We start from the raw sequence: 21,095 nt of genomic DNA, 5'->3' as shown, positions 1-21,095 counted from the left end.
AGATCAAGTGCAGTTAACTAAAGAACCTGAACTATATTTGGGTTCTAGAGATATTTAAAAACTATAGCTATTTACCTTACGGTAGGTTGTGTACTAGTCTTTGCAACTTGCCTGTTGCATCCGTTTGGATATCCTTCAATACCAGATCTCCCATAAAGTTCAGGGATCACATGATAGTAGAGGCAACATGTAAATTATCCCGTTATATAAACAGAGGCTACCAGCATAAATTTTACTTTTCAATATTCATGTTCACTTCGCTTTACTCCCTAGAAGTGTTTACACTGCTATCCTTACACAAAAGATGCAAAGTGTAAGTTAAGTAAGGAAGCGTGTTATAAAGAGGAATAGGTTTTGTACGTGTCCCTCTGTTTCAGTTTGGCACTGCAGGAACAGTAACAGTGCCCACAGGTAGGAATCCAGTGTTGTTCCAGATAGGCCTAAGGTATCCTGTGGGCTTCTGGCTGCAGCTCCAGACTGGCACTGGGTGTCTCATAGATCCTGTTACATCTTCCAACCTTGTGCAGGTGTCTTGGCACGACACACCTATGCTTATGCCCCCAAGTTACTCTTATTCCTGACCACAGTGAAACTCTAATAGCAGTATGTCTATTCATATCTTCTGCTGCAAGAATCTCTGTGTGTGTTATTACTGAAAGAACTAAACCATCTAAAGCAATCTTTGAGCTCTTTCATATTTTCCATAGACTACAACCTAACAGAGATTAGTTGAAGTTTCTAGGTGTGAAAAGTAATGCTAGTAGTTATTCTTTGAATAATCCATGAACTATGGTTTCTTAGATGGTCTGTGACAAAGCAGATGAGTCCTGAGTAATTGTCTATATGGATTAGATTTTACATACAGATCAATTATTGCCTGCAGGTCCTGGTAGTCTTAGGAAATATATTCCTGTCTAAATCAGCATTCACAGGATATTTGAGAAGAGTCTCCCTCTCAGAAACATGTAAGGCTGCCAAGCAGAGTCTGAAAGTTCTGATCATTAAGACTTACGATTTGTGACATCCAAACCAGCTGAGATTTCCTACCTCAATCTTCAAGCTTCGTTTGACTCATAGATGTTTGGAGTCTTCTTTGACTCCTACTCAGCGAGTGGATAATACTTAGGATGCTCAGGGCCGTAGTTTCTGGGTCCGATTTTGCAGTGCCAGCGTGTATCTGGTAACCAGCAGTCCTGCATGGCAGGAAGTTCTGGCCCCGTTTCGGAGTGCACGTTGGTCTTGACAGAGCACCGCAGCACAGGAGCCTTTTGTTCTGGAGAGGACGGGCAAGTGGATCAAATCAGTGTTGAATAGGGTTAAATTTGGAACATAGCTTTTTTAAACAGTTTAGAAAAAGAATTAAAAGATATATTTTGATTGAAATTGACCTGATTCTGTTTTTCAAAGGTCAAAAAGGGAGAAAAAAATTGGTCAAACTGAAAACATAATTAATCCTTTATGGTCATACAGAATGTTTCAGAGTAACATTTCCTCCATTTTATCTAATAAGTATGAATGGAAACATGATGTTTTCATAATTTTGCAATGTGGCTATCAAACAAAAGTCACTTGCACAGTAGAAAAGTACTCCGACAAGTCTGTTCTTCTAGCAACAACAGCCACCTCTCATTATTTTTGCCTCATTATCTTGGCTGAGCCCATGATAACGTCTATATATGCAAAATCTGTCAAATATTAATAACTCCACCAAAATAAACATTTAAGATTCCGGGTAACAGCAACAGTGGTTCAGGAAAATGTGTGAAAGGAGCAAAAGAGAAATAGTTTAGCCAAATATTTATCTTGGTAAGAATTATATGCAAATATATTTTTGTCCAGATTCATAAAGTTCCATTTCCAATTTCTTCCTGTTTATTTTCTCCAACAAATATCGTACCTAGTTCCGAAATCTTTCCTTTCCATGATACCCATATTTTTTTCTAAGCATAAAACCTCAGTAAAAGATATTTTTCTGAGCATCCATGCCGATAAAAGATATTTTAAGGACATTTAAGTTCGATCCTCTGCTTCTGGGTCACCACGCTCATACCCAGAAAGGAAAATCTGTTGTTGTCTTCCATGCAGTGTTTCCCTCTGAGCATTGCGCTTTCAGTACACGGGCCTAATGCCAAAGGTTGGTACCTCAGCAGCAAAAATGGAGCAACTTGCCACCTGACTTCTGGAGGGAGGGATGCGCCACAACAACAGTATTGCTTTGATCGTTTCCTTTTCTTTTGCTCTTTTTAATTACTTTTCACAATACCTCTGTCGTCTTGCACCGTTAGAAAACGTTTGTATTTTACAAAGCTTGGTCCCTGTGCTTGGAGTTCAGTTGTCCCCTGGGGCCCATTCTGCAGCTGAGAGCATCACTCTCAGAGTCAAAGGGTGCCGGTGTTCTACCGTGAGGCACATGCTAGGTCTCCTACGTTAGAGTGGCAATTGTCTTTGACTTTAAATTGCAGCTGAACCCGTTGAAAACACCTCAGCTGACAGCCCTATGGATGCCAACAGTATGCCTTAACATACCCGTTAACAGTTCCTCATCCACTGCCTAGATTGCCAAAAAAAGGGACCTTGTAATCCATATGTATGTGTATAGGAAATCTATACGCATTTCCTATATGTATTTCCATATACATATATATAATCCCTTTTATATATATTACTAGCTTGGTTTAAATTAAAGGATACTTATGGACTTCTTTTTTAGGCTGAAATTATTAGGCTGACAAGATTTTTGCTTCTTTCTGTTCTTCACATTTTATTGTAACTGGGAATACCAGTATTTGTTATATAAATGCTTATTTTTATTTGGTTCTAGTGCTGTTTTACATTCCCATGGCAAGTGAAGTACCAGCAAATGGTCTCTGAGAGGAGAGAGATGCATACGTTGTGTTTTCTAATCCTTCCACTCCTTGCCCTAAAATGTGCACACTACAGTCACCTGCTATTAAACAACTGGTATTTTCCATCCTAGAATGTGTGCCAGTGGCTGCTAAAATAATCTCTTTCTGCCTCTCTTATATCCCATAAGATTATTGTGGTATTTGGAATTAAACACCAGGATATCACTTTTAACATTTTCGGTTGATTCAGAACCCGTATTGTAAGCTGCTATATAGTACTTTTTCATATATTATTATAATAGCAGAACTATTCCAGTAGGACATAATGACTACGGTTTATAAGAAATTATATGGATATCTGTGACATAGAGTAATATATAGAAACCTGTCATATAGAGAAGGCGGACTTGATAGATCTCTTATTGTATTTATGTATTAACGCAATCATAGAGGATATTTTCTATAGAAGGTGATAAGGCTTATTGAAAGACAGCGAATGGTAACTTTTAACCTTCGTTCCATTTAGTAGGATTCTAAATAGGTCAGTTGATCTTGTAATATTTTAAACAGGTTTTGCTGTCTTTATAACTTGGTCTTCTTCAACATCTTTTTTTCAGGGAAAAGAGTTTGTTTTTTTTTTTTAAATAATTAACTGTCTTTACTCCTAATGCTTTAGGTTTCACTTTTTTTTTTTCTGAATAGCTGAATTGTATCATTTATGTAGTCAACCTGTTAGATACAATCCAAACTTACCACAGTACACTCTTTCTCAGAAGCCAAAACTGGGGGAGCCGGAGGAATGAATACCTAAACATTAAAAACGATGGGTCACATATTGTCTGAGGTATTTAAGAGCATCAGTTGTGGCGTTCTTGGCTGGAGGCTGGACGGAGGTAGGTCTGGATTTATTGAGAACAGTATCAGGACTCTTGTTGGCTTTGCTACAGTTATGATCTCACCCGTTACGTTAGTGGTTTAATAAGTGACATGGGACTTGCAGGATTTAAGGGGAGGGTCTGAGCGTAAAATTGATCGTGTCCGCATGTGTGCAAACATATATTCTCTTTGGATATGAAATAACGTACATTCAGCTGTACAGTTTAATGAAAGGGAACTCATTAAATTGTGGGTTAATCAAACCTATGAAATTACAGCTTTCACAGGTGTAATATGTAAGGAGACATCTTTTGCTCTGATGCCATAAGATTGCCTGGTGCATGGGCCTCTTTTTTTCAAACTCTAACTGATAAAGCCCGTCTTTTCTCCATTACACATCACATTTACTCCTCTGAGATTAGCTTTAGGGATATCGATTTGTGGAAAGACTTGTAAAATGAGTCTCTGAACTGACATTACATATTACAATTTTCAGAACACAGTTCTGAAGAGAAACTGCCTTTTCAAAATTCAGCTTCTTTATGAGAGAATGCTTTTCAGGAGAATGCTTTCTTACACCTGGATACAAATTTCAAGTGCAAATTAGAGGGACAAGTGTTCATATTTCCGAGTGCTACTTATCTTACAGCTATAAAAATTACAGTTGCGGCTGATAATCTTTGCCTTATTCCTTAATGCCATAAAGAAGCAGTTTTGTTGCTTTACTACAAGAAGAGAAATATAAATGTGTTTTAAAGTAAATAAGATTAGTTTTTCACACTTATACTCTTCAGTATTAGTATCAATAATTATAAAATGTTCATCGGTGTAACCTGCTAATCCTACATTACTTGTAAAAGCCTGTTGTTCAGCAAAGTCTAAATTTCCAATTTTATGATAGGATATACATGCATATAGATAGATACGTGCAATAAGGCAGAATGTATTCATTTGTAAACAGAACTTACCTATTTGGATGTCTTAACAGTTTTTACTCTAACATTATAAGATTGTTTATGTAAGGCCTTTTCCACTATAGTATATCACTGGATGATTTCTTGAATTCTATCTAAAAATGTAAATAAACTATGTACTTTAAGTATGCTAACCAATACAATTTTTTTCATCACTAAGCAATGTATTTTTTGCAAGTACATTTGTTTGTATTCTGAAATTGGAAAAATCCCCTTATGTAGCATTCCCATAGTCAAATGTTTACAAGGGCATAAGGAATATAAAACAAAGACAATTTTTAGGATTTTGTTAAGATTCATGTTTATCGCAGTGTGGACAAAAATGCAAAAAGAAGCATTTTCTTATCTATTCCTGTTACATTAGAAAAGTTCATGCCCTGCTCTTAGCATTTTCCAACACAGCTGTAGAGTAGTTTAAAGCCTATTTTTTAAATAAGTGATGCTCAATTTGTCTTTGATGATCCGCATGATTCAGGTGAGATGGGAGCACGGTCGGGCCCTTATTTGCATAAAAATTAATCACAGAAAAATGTAAATTGATAAAATTTTGCCTGGCTTTTCCCCCCTATTCGAGAACCCATGGATGGCTCCCAGAAGCAATCATCTCAGTATGGTGCCGCATTGGATGCTATACAAATGATCACATTTGTGTTGAATACTCACTCATTTAAATGTCAGCACTGATGGGGCAGTACATCACTAGAAAAAATGAAAAATAAATACACAGCAGCTGAAGACCATCAAATCTGTGGGCACTCTTTAGAGATATATGATCTAATGTGAAAAAATTGTAGATTAATTATCCTTTTTCAAAATGGTAATTGTTTTAGTATCACACCAGAAAAAAAATCTGCAATTTATTTGGAATCAAACAAAAACCAGTAATGTTAAATACGTCATTACATTATTGTGTTTATTAGAAGGCTACAATTAATTCCTGAGGCTCCTTTGGTCTCCAGAACTGCATAAAATGAAACAAAAGAACATTGCTATCAATTTTCAAACACAATCTAATCCTGCAAGTGATTTACCCAACAAAAATAAAGTAGTAACAATTCAAAAGTACCAACTTTGTAGTTTTATCTGCAATGTATTCTTATTTTTCTAAACTACGTATTTGCATGACATTGCTGTCGTATAATAGCTTCTCATAATCCTTAATGACTTTGTCATCTTTTCAAAGGAAGGAAATAATTTTCCTCATTTCCTATATGTGTAACTGGAGCATAGGTATTGTAGAAAAATTACAAAAGCTCCCAAGAGTAGGCAGCACAGAATCCAGCCCCCCTTGTAATTTTATATTAGAGAACTAAACTTGCTTCTGCTTCCTTATGGTGTAAATTTCATATGGGAGAGTAAATAAATTGGGAACCCTGCTTATGGCTCCAAATTTGTATTTCTAACTGAGCTAAATCCAGCATAGATGGAAGAAATGGTAGTTTACACTTTTTTTTTTTTTTTTCCCCACCTTCTGGCTTTAAGAAGCAATCTCTAGAAAATTATAGCAACACAAGGACTTCTCTAATTTATAATCATCTGTAATAGGTCAGCCACAGTGCATTAGATTAGTGCGTTAGATCTTCAGGGGCTGGAATGCAGTGTTTCAGCAACGCAGCCTGAGTCTGAACGGGAAGGACAAATTTTAAAAGACGTTTATTATGCCTGCGTTGGAGAGCTTTGAATATTAGTGTAATAAACATTGTAGGTTAAAAAAATATTTTTTCCTCTTTAAATTTTTTTTATTTAGAGGGATCTGGCAGTGGTTGCATGTGAGAATTATCAGGGACGTACCCCCCCTTTAATTCACATGCCTTACCTTCCGTAGCATTTACTGTGCCGGTATATTAAAAAATGTACACAGTACACATTAAAAAACCACACCCTACCATCGTTTCCCAGAACTACATCTGGCTTTTTGCAACTATATCAAATGCAGAGCAATAGTTCTACTTATACATAGGATAATATATTTTATGGGGTTTTGTCTTTTGTTGTTGAAGTCCATGATTCAAATCCTGGCTACACTGAAATCAGTGGGAGTTTTGCCAGTGGTTTCAGTTCAGCAGGAATTTCAGTAAGGGTATATATTATTTATTTTCTGAAAATGTAAGGTAGTTGTAGTTTTGCACGTGAGTAATTGTATTTATATACCGTAAACGATACTGTGTGGGGACAGAATATATGGCTCGTGAAGAAGGCTTGAAGAATATCTGATAGCATAGGTGAGAATGCTGACTTAATGCTTTTTGTTGTTGTTTGGGGGGTTTGTAGGGATTTTATGGATGGGAATTTAACCCCATATGGGAAGGCTGGGGATTTTTTGAGATTACTATCCTTTACGTTGTTCATGTATGTAGTTGCCAGTGTTGTCACTGCTGTTGTATCCTTATTTTTCATACATTTCAGTTGAGCATTTAGACTGCTTTTGTCCCCACTGGTCTATTGGGCATACAGATACTTCCCTTATACTCCACTGGGTAACAACCACTTTTCCTTTGACCTCATGCTTACGTATTGTCCGATCATGCTTCCGTCCCTTACTATATTCCTGCTACGTTTAACTCTTAAATATTGATCGATATCAACAAGTGGCTACATATGTAATCTGGAAATGCTCTGCAAGAAAAAACAGCTGAGACTATACGCAGCACGAAGGAATAAATGTGCGCAAAGGAAGCTGTGGCTGGGAGCAGGAACATGACTGTACGAGAAGGATGTGATTAGCGCATAAGTGATGCATGTATAGCCTATGTGCCACGCACAGCTTACTTGAGAGTATCTGCACCGCAGCAGATAGCTACTTGAGATTCTGCGTACTGGGTTTGTTCTCCAAACTCTGTCAGCTCTGACTGTTCGATCTCTCTTGTCAACCTTACAGAAGCCGGTATGTCATCACCTCTTTGGGTCGCCTCCCCACCCCAACCTTGTAAATGGAAAACAGAACAAAGCCACACACAAGGCTTTCCTGCCTTCCGCAGTAAACCAGGAATGCCAATCCTGTCACCCCCAGCAGGTACTTAAAGAACTGTACCATCCAGGGCAGTGTTGGAGGTGCCACGTATCACTTGCTGATCTGCAGCCTAATGCAGTGTCTCTCCCTCAGCTATACTGGACTTCTCTAGTGGAGGTTAACTCATAGCTATGGCAAGAAGTAAAGGGAAGATCTCAGAAAGCAATGGCCTTTCCTAAAGATTTTTCTTTATAGGTAAAAGGGAAAGGATTTTTTTTCCTTCCTTCTCCCTCAGCCCCTGGATGTAAAGTCCAGTATACCTTACCTAGTCAAGTATATTTGGAGAGGTATTTATAAGTGGCATAATACCAGGTATGTGAAAAATACCATGGCTTACAAGTGGAAGGGAAGTATTAGTTTCCATCACATTTCATGAAACAGCTATATTTTATAAATATTAAACATAGCATATAATTTCGATGACTGGGTTTATTTTAGCTTAGACTTCTTAAAGTCTATCTTTTCAAGCCTAATAAAAAAAGTGATCGGATTTTCCAGAGCACCTCCAGTTCCTGCTGACTTCTAGGCTCCTCACTAAAGAGTCTTTGAAAATCTGATCACTCTTCACTACAGAATCCAGAGTGCAACTTTAAATACCAAGATTTGAAAACTTTAATCTGTGTTAAACACAAAGAAACTAAAGATGGAAAAAGAAAAAAATGTGCACTGCTGTGTGCAAGCTGAATAACTGAACAAAAACATTTGTCCTTGGCAAGAACAAAGTCCTAATCTGTTAATTTTTTCATACGTGTTTATTAAAGACATGCTGATTGGGCTACTTTGGGTTCACCAAAGTAATTATTATATACAGTATCGTATTAAAATTATATACTGCACTGCAGTTTGCTTCATTGCAGTGTTAGAAAGACTATAATTGTTTCTTGATAGAAGATGGAAGGCTCCTCTTTTTATACCTTAAAAGCTTTTATTTTTAATCCTTTATTTCATGTCTGCCTTTCCACACAAGAAGAAATTCATGTTACTGTCCCCATGTAAGGGGAGCCTTCTCAGAAAATATGGGAGAGAAGTGGTTTTGGGTTTGTTTTTTGTTTTTTGGTTGTTTGGTTTTTTTTTTAAGTAGTTATTTCATAGCTGCCTTTAAAAGAGTTCATCCTACCAAACAGGCATATCTACATCTTATTCAGAGTGCTTAAGCTCAAATTACTAAGGGGAAAAATACCGCTCTGAAATTCATTCTACTGTCACCAAAATCAAGTCCAAAGCGTGTGGTTACCCTGGTACTCTTCATATCTTATCATGCGTTCTCTGATGGTCTTTTATCCCTCCTTTCCTCTGGTTGTTGTGAATATACATACCCAGCATGGCTCGTGGAAGTTTTTTATTATCAGGAAGACAGATTGCATGTAATTACCTCCTCCTCTTCGAAAAGGAAGTAAAGGAAGGTACTGTGAGCACATCAGGAGTAGCCGTAATTCAGAAACAGGCTAAGAAAAAGACAAACACAAACTATCTAGTCTAACAGGGACTCTGGCAATGCAAAATCACTGCAAATCATAAACAAACACTGTAGCTGCTTGAATATAACAGACTACTCAGTATAGGTGGGTGGCTGAATAGGTATCTACTTGTTTCCCCCAAGCTACTCAGTCTCTAACACCTCCCCCTAGAAAAGTAGAACTAGATTCAAGTTTTTTAGTAATAAGTAGTCTAATCATATGAAATACGGAATATATGAATGAGTTATTGAAAAAAATGGAACTAAGAGAAAAAGCTGGATTTTTGTTGTTGTTGTTCATTTGCTAGGCACTGAAGACTGAAATAAACTGGTGGTAAAATATTCTGGAAGGACAGCCTGGATTTTTTTTAGTATGCATTACAAACTATAAACACAAATCTCCATGCCCTGACTAGGACCTTCAGAAGCCCTCTTTGGTCCATTTCATATGATCAGGTACGCTTAGGCATTTGTTTTCAGGTTAGATGTCAGTAACGATAATATGCTTTAAAGACAACAACAACAAAAATCATTAAAACTGGTAGGAGCCTTCTCATTTTCCAAAATAGCCATAATCCTGATTAAGCTATGAGTACTTAGATGGAATCAGATGGAAGCACATATTAATGATGGAAGTTCCTTACTTCCAATAGTAAATTATATTATAGATAATTTTGGTGAATGATTACCAGGGAGGTCAATGTATATTAACTAACCTCAGCCACTGACTGACTTTCTGACCCTCAAGCAGCCTGCCCAACTCTCTTTTTCCCCTCACACTAGGCAAAAAGCTGTAGGACAGCTACAGACCACAGCATCATGTTCTCAGAGAACTATTATCTTGCTTGCTTGAAAAACAACCCTGCATTTTCTTAGTTTGGATGTACCGTCTGTCATATCAATCAGCAAATTTTAGTACGTTCACTTCTTAGAGAGAACTGGATACCACGAGGGGGTCTCAGATAGGTGAAGCCAATTCATCTTTCTTGCTGTTGAACAAAAGTCACGAACAGCTTCTACCAGCACAGTAATAATCGATACTTCTTTTTCTCTTTGAAAGATGCAATAGTGCAAACGAGCCCAAAGAAATCAGCCCAGGCTGTACTAATTCCAGCCAGTTTGTGATCAAACGTCAGCAGTCTGCTAGTGAAATCTGCCAAACGCCTACTACGGCTCTGCTAACTGGAGCAGATGTTTTCAAGAGGATCCTTTTGGATGCATTGTCCCAATGTGGCTGCATAGGCTGCAGACAGCTACAGCAAGGCTCAGCCAGATTCAAAATTTGAAGTTTGATTGCCATTAGGAAATTAGCCCGCACTCCGGTTCAGTGTGTTTAAATGATTTTTTAAGTCAAAACAACGTCACTGCCAGGAGGTCCCATCTTTCAGACAATAAATACGGAGATAGTACACCAGCACAAGAACTCCAGCTCCTTTTGTCTTAAACAGCAGCCTAAATAAAAGGACTTACTATATGCCTGGTTTTTAACTTTTTATAATTCAAACACATCAGATTTGCAGAGTGTACTGTGTAGTTACTTTCTGCTAATTACATGCTGTCTCACATTGATGCCTTATACCTTCTTAAATCACTAGCCACTTCTTAAATTTTAACCCGCAATATCTGCAAAGTGGTCTCTTGGCAGTTGTTTAGTTGCATGCAATTATCTTTCCCCGTTGGCTTTTCTCTTTTAGCATCCCTTAACTGTTCAAAACTAGTTCATATGAAGTTAAAGAAAGGGATGGGATGTGTGGTATCAATCATTGTTCCTGACTGGCGTGTGAGAACTCTCTTTAGGTGCTAATTGGGAGACCATTCTGTGGTAAGGATAATTAAATACGCCATGGTAGGCTCAACATGTTGACTTCATGTGGGGAAAGTAAACTAACGCGTATGGATTTATTTTTTGGGGTTTTTGCAGGAATTTCAAAAGAATCCTTGATTTCACGAAGGCTTGATTTAATCAAGGAGGACAATGTATTTTCTAGTTAAAAAAGTAAATTTCAAAACATGGGTAAGGATTTTTCTTATGGCTCAAATAAAAATATGATCAGAGTTACTGCTACTAAATAAATTTCACAGGTATTAAACCTGGAAATAAAACTCTGGTACTTTGTTTATCGTTTGCCTTGAGTTTTGTGATTTACATATGCATACCTGTGTGTGAAAGAGATTCAGGGAGACCTGCTAGCTACTCAAAGCGTGAGTAATTTTATTTCACTTTCTTTGAGACAACAACAACAACAAAAAAAACCCAAACAATTGTAACCCTGCAATCTGTAATAAACTGAATACAAAAAGGAAATAACCGTAGCTGGCAGTAACTGTGGTTCAGCAGCTAGAAAGGGCCTGTTAGGAAGCATTGTGTGAATCACTGCCTCCACCTAGTGCTGGCTGCAAGAAATTAGACTTCTAAACCCTCAGTGGCAGCTGGCACTACAAACATAAGATTCTGTAATGACATAAATTTTTTGGCGTGTATAGAGTTGCTATAACTGCAGTCATCAATTCCTTATAGTTTAAAACATGTTAGATTTTCATTTGTAGCACACAAGTTTATAAATTGGCTATAAAAATTCCCCAAGTGTTGAAATTTACCAGCCTCATCGGGTTTTCTGTAATGTTCATTAATATGTTCATTATTATTAATGAATATGTGCATTAATAATAACACAGAAAACTTAGCAGAAACTTCACAGAACCATGGAGTACACTCACTGCTATTGAGTGTCTGGTTCGAGAGCCTCTTTCTAGTGCCGTTAGGAGCAGAAGAAATATAAAGATCAGGACTAATTTCTAGCTGACGAAGTATGTAAATCAGTGAGTGGCTCATACATTATAGGCAGTCCTCCAAGTCAGGAGAAATGAGGGGCAGCGCAGAACTTAGTTCAAGGAATTAAAGCTGACACGATTACTTTACCACAGCTTCCTAACAGGGAATCAAATCTATTCTCTTTTTTTACAACAACTTTTACACCAATACCAGTTAAAAAATAATTGCAAATTCAGTGTTGCCTACTTCACCTCTTCTACCTGCCTAAAAAACCTTCAAACCTGAAAGAAAATTCTTGTGAAATAGCATTTCTTCCTATGAATAAAGCATCCACAAAGCATAACTTCAGCTTTCTTCTTAGCTCAAGAGATACTATTTCGCAATAATTCCAGAACCAATAGAAATATGAAGACAAACAGTGACTTCAATCTGCAACATGTTTTAGGCTTTTAAACACTTGCTATGAATTCTTACTACAAATTTCAGTCTTGGCTCCATATACTGAACCTAGCACAAGTAATTAGCTTGTCCCCTTTTGAGGAATTAGAGATAGATGTAAGTGTGACTGATGGACTCGTGTGAATTTCTGTGCACTGATACATTCCCCAACAGACTCTATTATTTAGCAAAAGAGAGGACTGGGAGCTGTTATAAAATGTTATAGTGCTTTAAAAGGCTCAAAACCAGACTAAGCTTCATGGGTTCTTTGGCAGGTATATTGTAAATTTTTTATTTATTTTTTTTTAATTCTGAAAGCTATAACAATGAGCAAAATTCATCATAACTGTAATTTTTATCTAAGCCACTTTTATCTCTTTGGATAAGTTTAAACCTATGATTTGTTCTGATTATGAACTGTAACTAATTTATCTAATCTTGCTCAGATTAGATATTGCCACTTCTCACCAGTTTTGTAGGACAGTTTATAAACTCGTGTATTAACAACTTAAATCAAGATTAAGATTACAAATCTTTGCTATGAGTTATAATATGTAAGTTATCTAAGTAAAGATAAGAATAGTAGAGAGTTGCTTTTTCTCATTTAAATCAGAGTTTGAGCATTGTTTGGATCTAGTTTTACTGGTTATTATATAAAATATGTGTATTAAGTGGAAAAGTTTTGTCCTTACTTATCCAGACATTGGAGACAAAAAATTTGGGACAACTCTGTTTTACTGAGTCTGAGCTATGACTCACCAGGAATGTGTAATGTAAGTGTCTGAGTGTTATATTAGGTACTTTCCTACATCTTCCACCCAAAGACAAGTACGTAAAAACAATTAGCTATCAAAACGAACACAAACTAAAAATTGACATAATAGCTTCAAATAATTCAAATAACTTGCAAGGTTCATTTAAATCTCTGAGTTTCACTGTACTGTCTTGTGGACCTTTGGATTTCTCCAAGACTGTCAGGTAATAATACATGGATTAGTCTTCATTTTGTCTGGGCTGAGGATGCAGCTGTTTAATCCTATTGCAATTCTTGCTGGTCTCCTGGAATGAAACAACTAGGTCAGAGACCCTTATATTCCCCTTTCTGGGATTTGAAGAAAGTGCCACTTATTTTCCACAGTATGTTTGAGATAATAACCACAGGACTGTCTTCGAACCATGTTTGTGACCGCTGCTTCTTATTGTAAACACGTACAACATCAAAGTTTGGGCAGTCTCCAGCAAATCAACTCGGCTAAAGCTTAGCTCTCTGCTTTTCTTAAATAAATTACAGAATTCTGTAAGGTATATAAATTAAAATCCCCTAACAGAAGTTAGACAAGGCCTTTCATTTCTGTTGCCCGAGTGTCAGAATTGCTTATCTACCCATCCAACTCTATCCCGTATATACATCTCCTTCCTTTACACTTTGTGACCAAAGTTCTCAAATGTTCATAAAACAAAAATAGTAGCCTGTAGCTACTGTAGTTAAGGGTGCGTAAGAGAAAAAAAGAATGAGTAACTATATGTTAACGGTTTGTCATACCAGGGACTTACTAACTCATGACAATAACATAGGCAAGAATAGTTTCTAAGAAAACTTCAATGAGTGTTTCAAACGGCTTTCCAAATTCCACCTTCAAGAACGGACTCCTCTCTAGAGAGAAAGAGAAAATGGTTTAAAACTGCAGTTGGTGATCTGGGTCTTCATCTTGGCCATCCGCACCAAAACTAGTACGCTAGGCTCCGCAGGATGCTGTGTGGACTGATTTTTGTAAGATGATATTTATATGTCCAATTCTCATTGATTGCAATGGATTAATCTTTAAAAGTAAAGCTATAAATCAATCAACTGAAGCAATAAATCCACAGGATAAGGTCAGTATGCAGTATTCATAACCTCACATAGATCAGTTTCTTGTCCATCACGCCAAAGCGGCAGTATGATAATGTGCACTGTATACATTGCTATCGAGAACCACCAGATACCTAAAATAAGCTTGAATATATCCACTGTACACAAAAAAACCCTGAAGGTCTGAATTTCAGTTGCCCTTCTGTAGACAATTTTTTTGTTGTTGCTGGAAGACTTTATTTTTAAACAGAGTCAGTTTACACTTATTTGGCTCTAACGTTAGCAACATTCAAACTGCTAAGGAGAACTGAACTACAGGCACTTGCAAACGCGTTTATTCCAAGTGAATTTTTTCTGACGGTTAAATTTTAGGTTCATTTCAATTGTTGACTTTCACCTCTTGCCAAAGTAGCAAATCTCTTCTGAATTTTGTAAAGATATTTGATCAAATTCATTAAATTCAATAAAAAATGAACAGGATAACTAAACTCACATTTTCTCAATTATTTCTTTCTGCTTCCAGAACAGATTTCTTTTAGTTCTTCTTTTCCTAGTTCCAGTTACTCTGACCTATAGCCAAGCGTGAAGATAAAAACAAACAGAAAACAAAGCAAAATGAAATCTCTTACCTGTTTTGCTAAGCCAAAACTAAAGAAATAAAATATATCCACAAAAATTCACTTCTTTTTTGTACCTAAATTGCACAAAAGCTCTAGCTGCTTCTTAGTAGAGTGCAGCACCTTTCAGCTGTTCTGTTTGATCTGCGCTGTTGCGATGTTCTTTTACAAGGGTTGGTGAACATCCCTTGACCCCTTCGTCCCATGTAAATGTCATAGCACGTGTACGGGATCTTCTTGAGCTTTTCTTTGATACTCATTAGCAGAAAGTATTTTAATTGATATTTCCTTAAGATCCTTTACTTCAGATTGTCTTTTATTTTAAACATGAGATAATGTTAAATTATCATGTTAATTTGACTATCTGTTTGTTCCTCTACATCTTTCTAATACTTCTTTAAAAAGTTTGAATGTCTGCTGTCCCAGATAAATTATATTCTGATTTGGAGATCTCATAATTTCTGAAGAATTAACTGAAAGTCTTATATATCTAAATTATATTTCAGTGAAGAAAAGTGAAACTCTTAAAGCCTATAGAATTTCACAGAAACTTATGGAAGGTAAGGAAGCCTCACTATTAATAAAAACCGTATATCTCAAAGAAAAATATGACTCATCTTCAGCTTTGATTCCAGGGATTTCAAGGTGATCCAGGATGAGTAACTGAGGTACACCTTACATTCAATGAACTTTTATGAACCTGAGATCTATACAGTAAAGACTCTGAAGCGAAAGTTTAATATGCTGAATCTGTCTGTAAGTGCTCAGTATAGTTGACATTATAAGACAACTCTGGGAGAACAATTTATTAAGTCATTTAAGTGATAAATATAAATTTAAGCACTTACATGAAATTGAGTGTACTTCCAGGAAATTTCTAAATCAATTCTCTATTTGTGTATCTAAGAAAGGGCAGCCCTCTTTTAAACAGGTACTGTAGTGGAAGCACATTATGATATTGTTAAATTGTCATTAGTGCTACTTTAAGCTGATAATACATACCAGCCGATCATTTTCTTTACTGAAAATTCAATATTTACTATTTAACACTTACTTTAACATTTGCTGTTTAACACATTGACGTTTATTTTAATACGTCATGTATTTTTGCATCTCAGTGGTCCATAATGCCAAGAAGCTATTTAAAGTGAAGCTCAAAAATCAAAGCTCGAATGGTAGACCTACATCAAAATGTGATGGGTGTTCTTGCAAGTAAGTTCAAGTGCGTGTGGCAGCTGCAGAATCAGGTTGTTGTCACAGTTCAGGTTATGTTTTTGAACTGTCTGTACTGTATCTGAACATCTCCTTCGGCACGTAATGCAGACTTCAAGCTTCACAATCCAGACTTTCAACTTGCCCACCTGTAGTTTCACAGCACATCTGATGAAGGGATGGAAGAAATTTCACTTTAACTACTTAATAATCATCTTCCGTTGTAATTTTCTAAGACTTAACTATGTTTTTAGATGGCCGTGAGGGGAGAAGCATGAAGGGACAATGAAACCTGGCCAGCAGACACGTTCCAAAGCGGAGAATTCCTCGTGGAAGAAGGTAACGTACGTGTTGCCCATCCTTCCAAACGGAGAATTTAATGTGGTAATTGCAGCACAGGAAGAAAGAGCATTTATGGTAGTTTGTTTCGTTTATGCTAAATCTAACAAAGAGGAGTAGGTTTAATTTGCTGTGCAGACGTATCATGTGAAGGTTGCCATTTGAAAAAGAATAAATGAAAATAATCTGTGGTTTTGATAAATCACAAGAAATATAATGAAGCTTTGGGATTTGTTTCATTGGCATTTAATGCTGAAACACTAAGTTTTCAGAGACTGCTATTTCCATAACAGCATGATATTGAGCGTTTAGCTTTTTAGAGAAACTTTTTTTCCATTATTTATTTCATCAATGTTCACCTGTAAATCAGATAAAGTCACCAATAAGAGGTACTTTATTAGCACAGGATCATCTTACCCCACTGATATCCTTTCATACCTCTAGTACTTATTTGCATTTAACAACTTTATATGTTTTTTTAATATAGACAGTAATCTTAAATTACAGCAACAGCAGTTTTATTGCTTGAAGAATACAGCTCCATTCTTAGTCACATTGACATACTTGTTGCAATTAGCAACCAGTAAGTACAACTTGGAGTGTTTTAGGGTGACATAAGTGGACGCTAAATGATGAAATTTTACAACTGTATTAAATCTAGACTTGATAGATTAACTTTGCTCAATAAAATAATTAATCAGGGATTGAATCAAAAGTTGTCTGCTTGAGTAGGTGACTGTTATCTGTCAGGCTGTGTAGTTTTAGTAGCTTTCACATGCCAATACATCTATTCAAATAGAGGTAAAAAAATTACGAGGGGAAGGGAAGCAAAGGAGACAGTAATAATTTATGTACACTCAACGCTCATTGAAGAAGGGGGGAAAATGCCAGTCACATCAAAACCTGTTTAAAATAGCCAGATGCATTTCTAATAGTTCTTTCCACCAGGGATGTACAGTGACCTCTGGTCATAAAATTAGAAGGCAAAGTATTCTGCAAGATAGTATAACCCTAATCCCGAAAAGACTTAGTTATGCTTGATTTCTGCAAGCCAAGGGAGCTTTTCATGGTAGTGATGTTTAAAAGGCGTTTGCTGTGTTTGCAGAATGAAGGTCATACATAAGATGTAATAGATCCTGTGGAATACTTATTTTGAAACTTCAGATGGTTTTGCATGTTCATTGCTTCCAAGGTTGAGAAGCTAGAAATATTTTCCTTTGTCTGTCAGCCTGTGCGTTCTTATATATCGGATGTCATTGCTCTGTATAAACATTTACAATATACTTGTGTGAGGTTAACTTTAAATATACAGAGTGTTCTCTGCAACGCACTAATAAGTCAAAGCAGAAATTAAGAAGGTTTGTTGAAACAAATGTATCAAACTCAAGTAATGTTTTGCTCTTTCACTGAAAGCATTTTTACTAGCCACTTGAAGTACTGTTCATGCTTAATAGCCCATTCACTACAAAAGTCCCCAGTCAAGAACTCTTACTGCTACGTGCCTGTGAAACTGCAAGTTTGATGTAATGGAGATAGAGACAAAAGCAAAGCTATCAGCTGTTATTGGATAAGATATCACAAATGTGTTAAAAAGACAATAAGGAGACAGTAATGAATTTTAATAGTTTATAAAATTAATTTATTTGAACACAGTTAACTTTAACTTGAGTACATCTTCAACTAGAAAAAAAATCAGTTTTCCATAATTTAATCAGAAACTTACCCCAAAAGCCACAGTGCAAAAGTCACCACTTTTTTGTTATGTGATGAAGTAATTTCTTAGTTCAAACAGACATTGAAAATTACCCTTTGAGCATATCTCACCTTGTCAACACTTTGCATGCGCATAGTGTCTTCCTCAAGTACCTTCTGTTCATTTCAGAAGTAACTTCTGAACTTCTCAGCTAGACTTGATGCCTTCCTTGACATAGAAAGTGCAAGCCATATAGGACTCGGGAGGATTTTACTGTTTTTTTAATATTTCTTGCTCCATTACTGTTTATACGATCCATGAGTGTGAGGCAGTGAATATGGAAAATAAATATTTCCAGTCCAAGTTTGTCAAAAAAGTGTTGCCTGTTGGCATAGCTCTGGTTCCTTTGGGCAGTGACTTACCCGGCTGGCACAGTGTGCCTTCCACGCTAACCTAACCCACTGAGGTTAAGTCTGCGGTGGCATTGAGAGACCTCTGGCTTTGTATCCACAAGATTTTAACCTATGGCACCCACTGTGAAAATGCTCTTGGAAGGTGGACGCTGTTTGGTTGGACGGGGTCTGAAATCCCGTCTGCACTTCACATGGAGCAATGCTGGACAACGGGGCTGGAACTGCTGGCTCGGAAATGAATGTTTTTCTCATTCATAGCTTTTGGACAAATAGTTTCTCATGTCTAGCTGTCTTGGTCAAAACTAAAACGACATGTTTGTCATTGTGTTGGCGGCTCTGAAAAGATTAAAAAGGATAAAACAGAGGCTCATATGATGGTTTTATTAAGATCAGCTTTGGATCTTAATAAAGAGGGGTTTGCAATATTTGCAGAAACATGTGAATTATTGAAATAACTGCCCTCGTTGGCAATTACCTTATTCTGTAATAATTAACACACTGACAAATGATTTAATGATGACCACAAGGACTGTCCTGTCAAAGGCTTTTGCAGCCAGCCATTTAAAATACACATCAACTCAAAAATTGTTATTTAAATATCTCTTAGGAAAACATTGAAAACTTATTTGATCCACACTAAATACGATATTTTTCATCAAGGGGCTAAACCCCCACATTTTACTTTGTAATTTTATGTGAAAAAGGATAATGTATATGGCATGAAAAATTTGGATGTAAAGAATAAGTTAAATACATTGTTTCTCATATAGTTACCTTTTGACCTTCCTTTTGAGATTTTTTTGAACATTTGATGCTTCTGATAATATTACTTTCTTCACATTGATTAAATACACTTCGTACATCACTGAACAATGAGTAACATTCAAATAAGGCTGTCCACTGAACTGCCTGCAAAAATGATAAAGTAAAAATTTAATCTCCAAAGTAAAGTCAAGCCTGAAATTGAAATCTTTGACGCATACATTTCATAATTAGTTCATTCTACTATATCTAAAATGCAAATACAGTGCTCTTAAAATAATTCAGATCTTCTCGCATGGAGCATTAATGAATTGTTCTAGCTTCTGCACCTCTGACTTCGACAGATTCTGAAGTCGTTTGACTTTGTTGTCGTTTTCTTTGTTAAGTTGCTGAATTTTCTTTTTTATAAGGTTACTTAAAATAGTCCTCCTTATCTCTTGTATTGCTCTAACATTTGTTTCAATCAGTGGATCCACCTACATGTCAAGGGAAAAGAATTTCACAGAATATGTGCAGAATCAAGGCATAAGGATATAGCTGAAAAAGTCCCCCCATTGCTCTGTCATCAGCCACTTGGGACCATTTTTTAATGGTCCAACTGTTTGTAGGACTATTCTCTAAACTAGAACAGTGAAATTATCCTGTCATGGGGAGGGTTGTTGGGGTTTTTTTTGCATGTGTGCATTGTTTTTGTCTTGTTTTGTATTTATGTATTTTAGCTTGGGTCATTTTCCTCAAAACAATTTACTTGGCGACCACAGCAGCATTAAGCAGGTAGAAGCAAGTGTTTGAGAATGGGCAGAAATGTTGTTGCCGCACCGTGTCTTACCAGAAATCTTCTGGCAGGTACGATGCTCTGTTTGCATTCCTGCAGCAATGATCTTGAGTGATAACGTAAGAAATAGGACATATTTGTTGTCTTTTGGCTTTTTGAGGCTTAATTTGCATGGAGGTTTTCAAGATCGAGTTTTGAACATATGTTCCTGAATCTCACTTAGATGTCTACATCAGCCTCTGGATCTGGCTGAGTTCCCGTTTGACGTGAAAGTGCTGACTAGTTATCAGGCTAAAACCTTGCAAGATGTTGGGAACTGAAGGGTTAAGTCATAAGCAGTATCTGTGTTAAAATAATAGGCAGATAGTAATATTCTTTGCGTATCACTTCTAAGACAATCAATTGTTACATTCAAGGGTGACAAAACTGCAAATAAATGATGCAACTTAACTGATGAGCTGAAGGAAAATAAATCTTACATTTTACTGCAAAGGACACGGCCTTCTTCACCATACAAAAATAAGTCTTCTGAAGAAAATGTTAAAATTCAGCTTATGAATAAGGAAAGTCTTCATTTCATAACATGTGATACAAGCAAGAAAAATAATTGCTAAAAGGAATTTTTAATGCTTATGAAACATCAACACTCTCTCATATATTGTGAGAAAAGCCATAAATAAACTGATTAAAGTGGAAAGCCAGAAGAGTGACTCCACTCAGTTATGGTACAAATGTGCTATCTTACTTTACATGTCTTTCCTCATTTACCCTGGCTGTAAAATGAGCATTTATTTCACAGATGTTCTCCTGCAACTTCCAGCATTCAAGATCATAGTGGAAAGCCATGCGCAGCAGGTGGTATAAGTGTGTTCTTCTTTCAGGTGTATGTGTAACTCTCATAACATCAGTAAGAGAACAGGTAAGGATATCAACCGAGTACAGGCTGTCGTGGTTTAGCCCCAGCCGGCAACTAAGCACCACCCAGCCGCTCGCTCGCTCCCCCCCGCTGGGATGGGGGAGAGAATCAGAAGAGTAAAAGAGAGAAAACTCGAGGGTTGA

At 36.6% G+C, this 21,095-nt stretch overlaps 1 long non-coding RNA gene across 1 annotated transcript in view; it reads left to right on the top strand.

Moving 5' to 3' along the window:
* Positions 1–20,851, top strand: part of LOC142409672 (uncharacterized) — an 80,390-nt gene extending 59,539 nt beyond the window's left edge. The window contains exons 4-7 of the long non-coding RNA XR_012775733.1: positions 15,349–15,402; positions 16,309–16,393; positions 19,981–20,107; positions 20,197–20,851. This is a non-coding gene — a long non-coding RNA (uncharacterized LOC142409672). The remainder of the gene's footprint in view (positions 1–15,348; positions 15,403–16,308; positions 16,394–19,980; positions 20,108–20,196) is intronic.
* The last annotated feature ends 244 nt before the right edge of the window (positions 20,852–21,095 follow it).

The sequence above is a fragment of the Mycteria americana genome, chromosome 5 (genome assembly GCF_035582795.1).
Source record: "Mycteria americana isolate JAX WOST 10 ecotype Jacksonville Zoo and Gardens chromosome 5, USCA_MyAme_1.0, whole genome shotgun sequence".
Classification (NCBI taxonomy): domain Eukaryota; kingdom Metazoa; phylum Chordata; class Aves; order Ciconiiformes; family Ciconiidae; genus Mycteria; species Mycteria americana.
The sequence above is the reverse complement of the archived record's forward strand: the minus strand, read 5'-3'. Positions and strand labels throughout refer to the sequence as shown.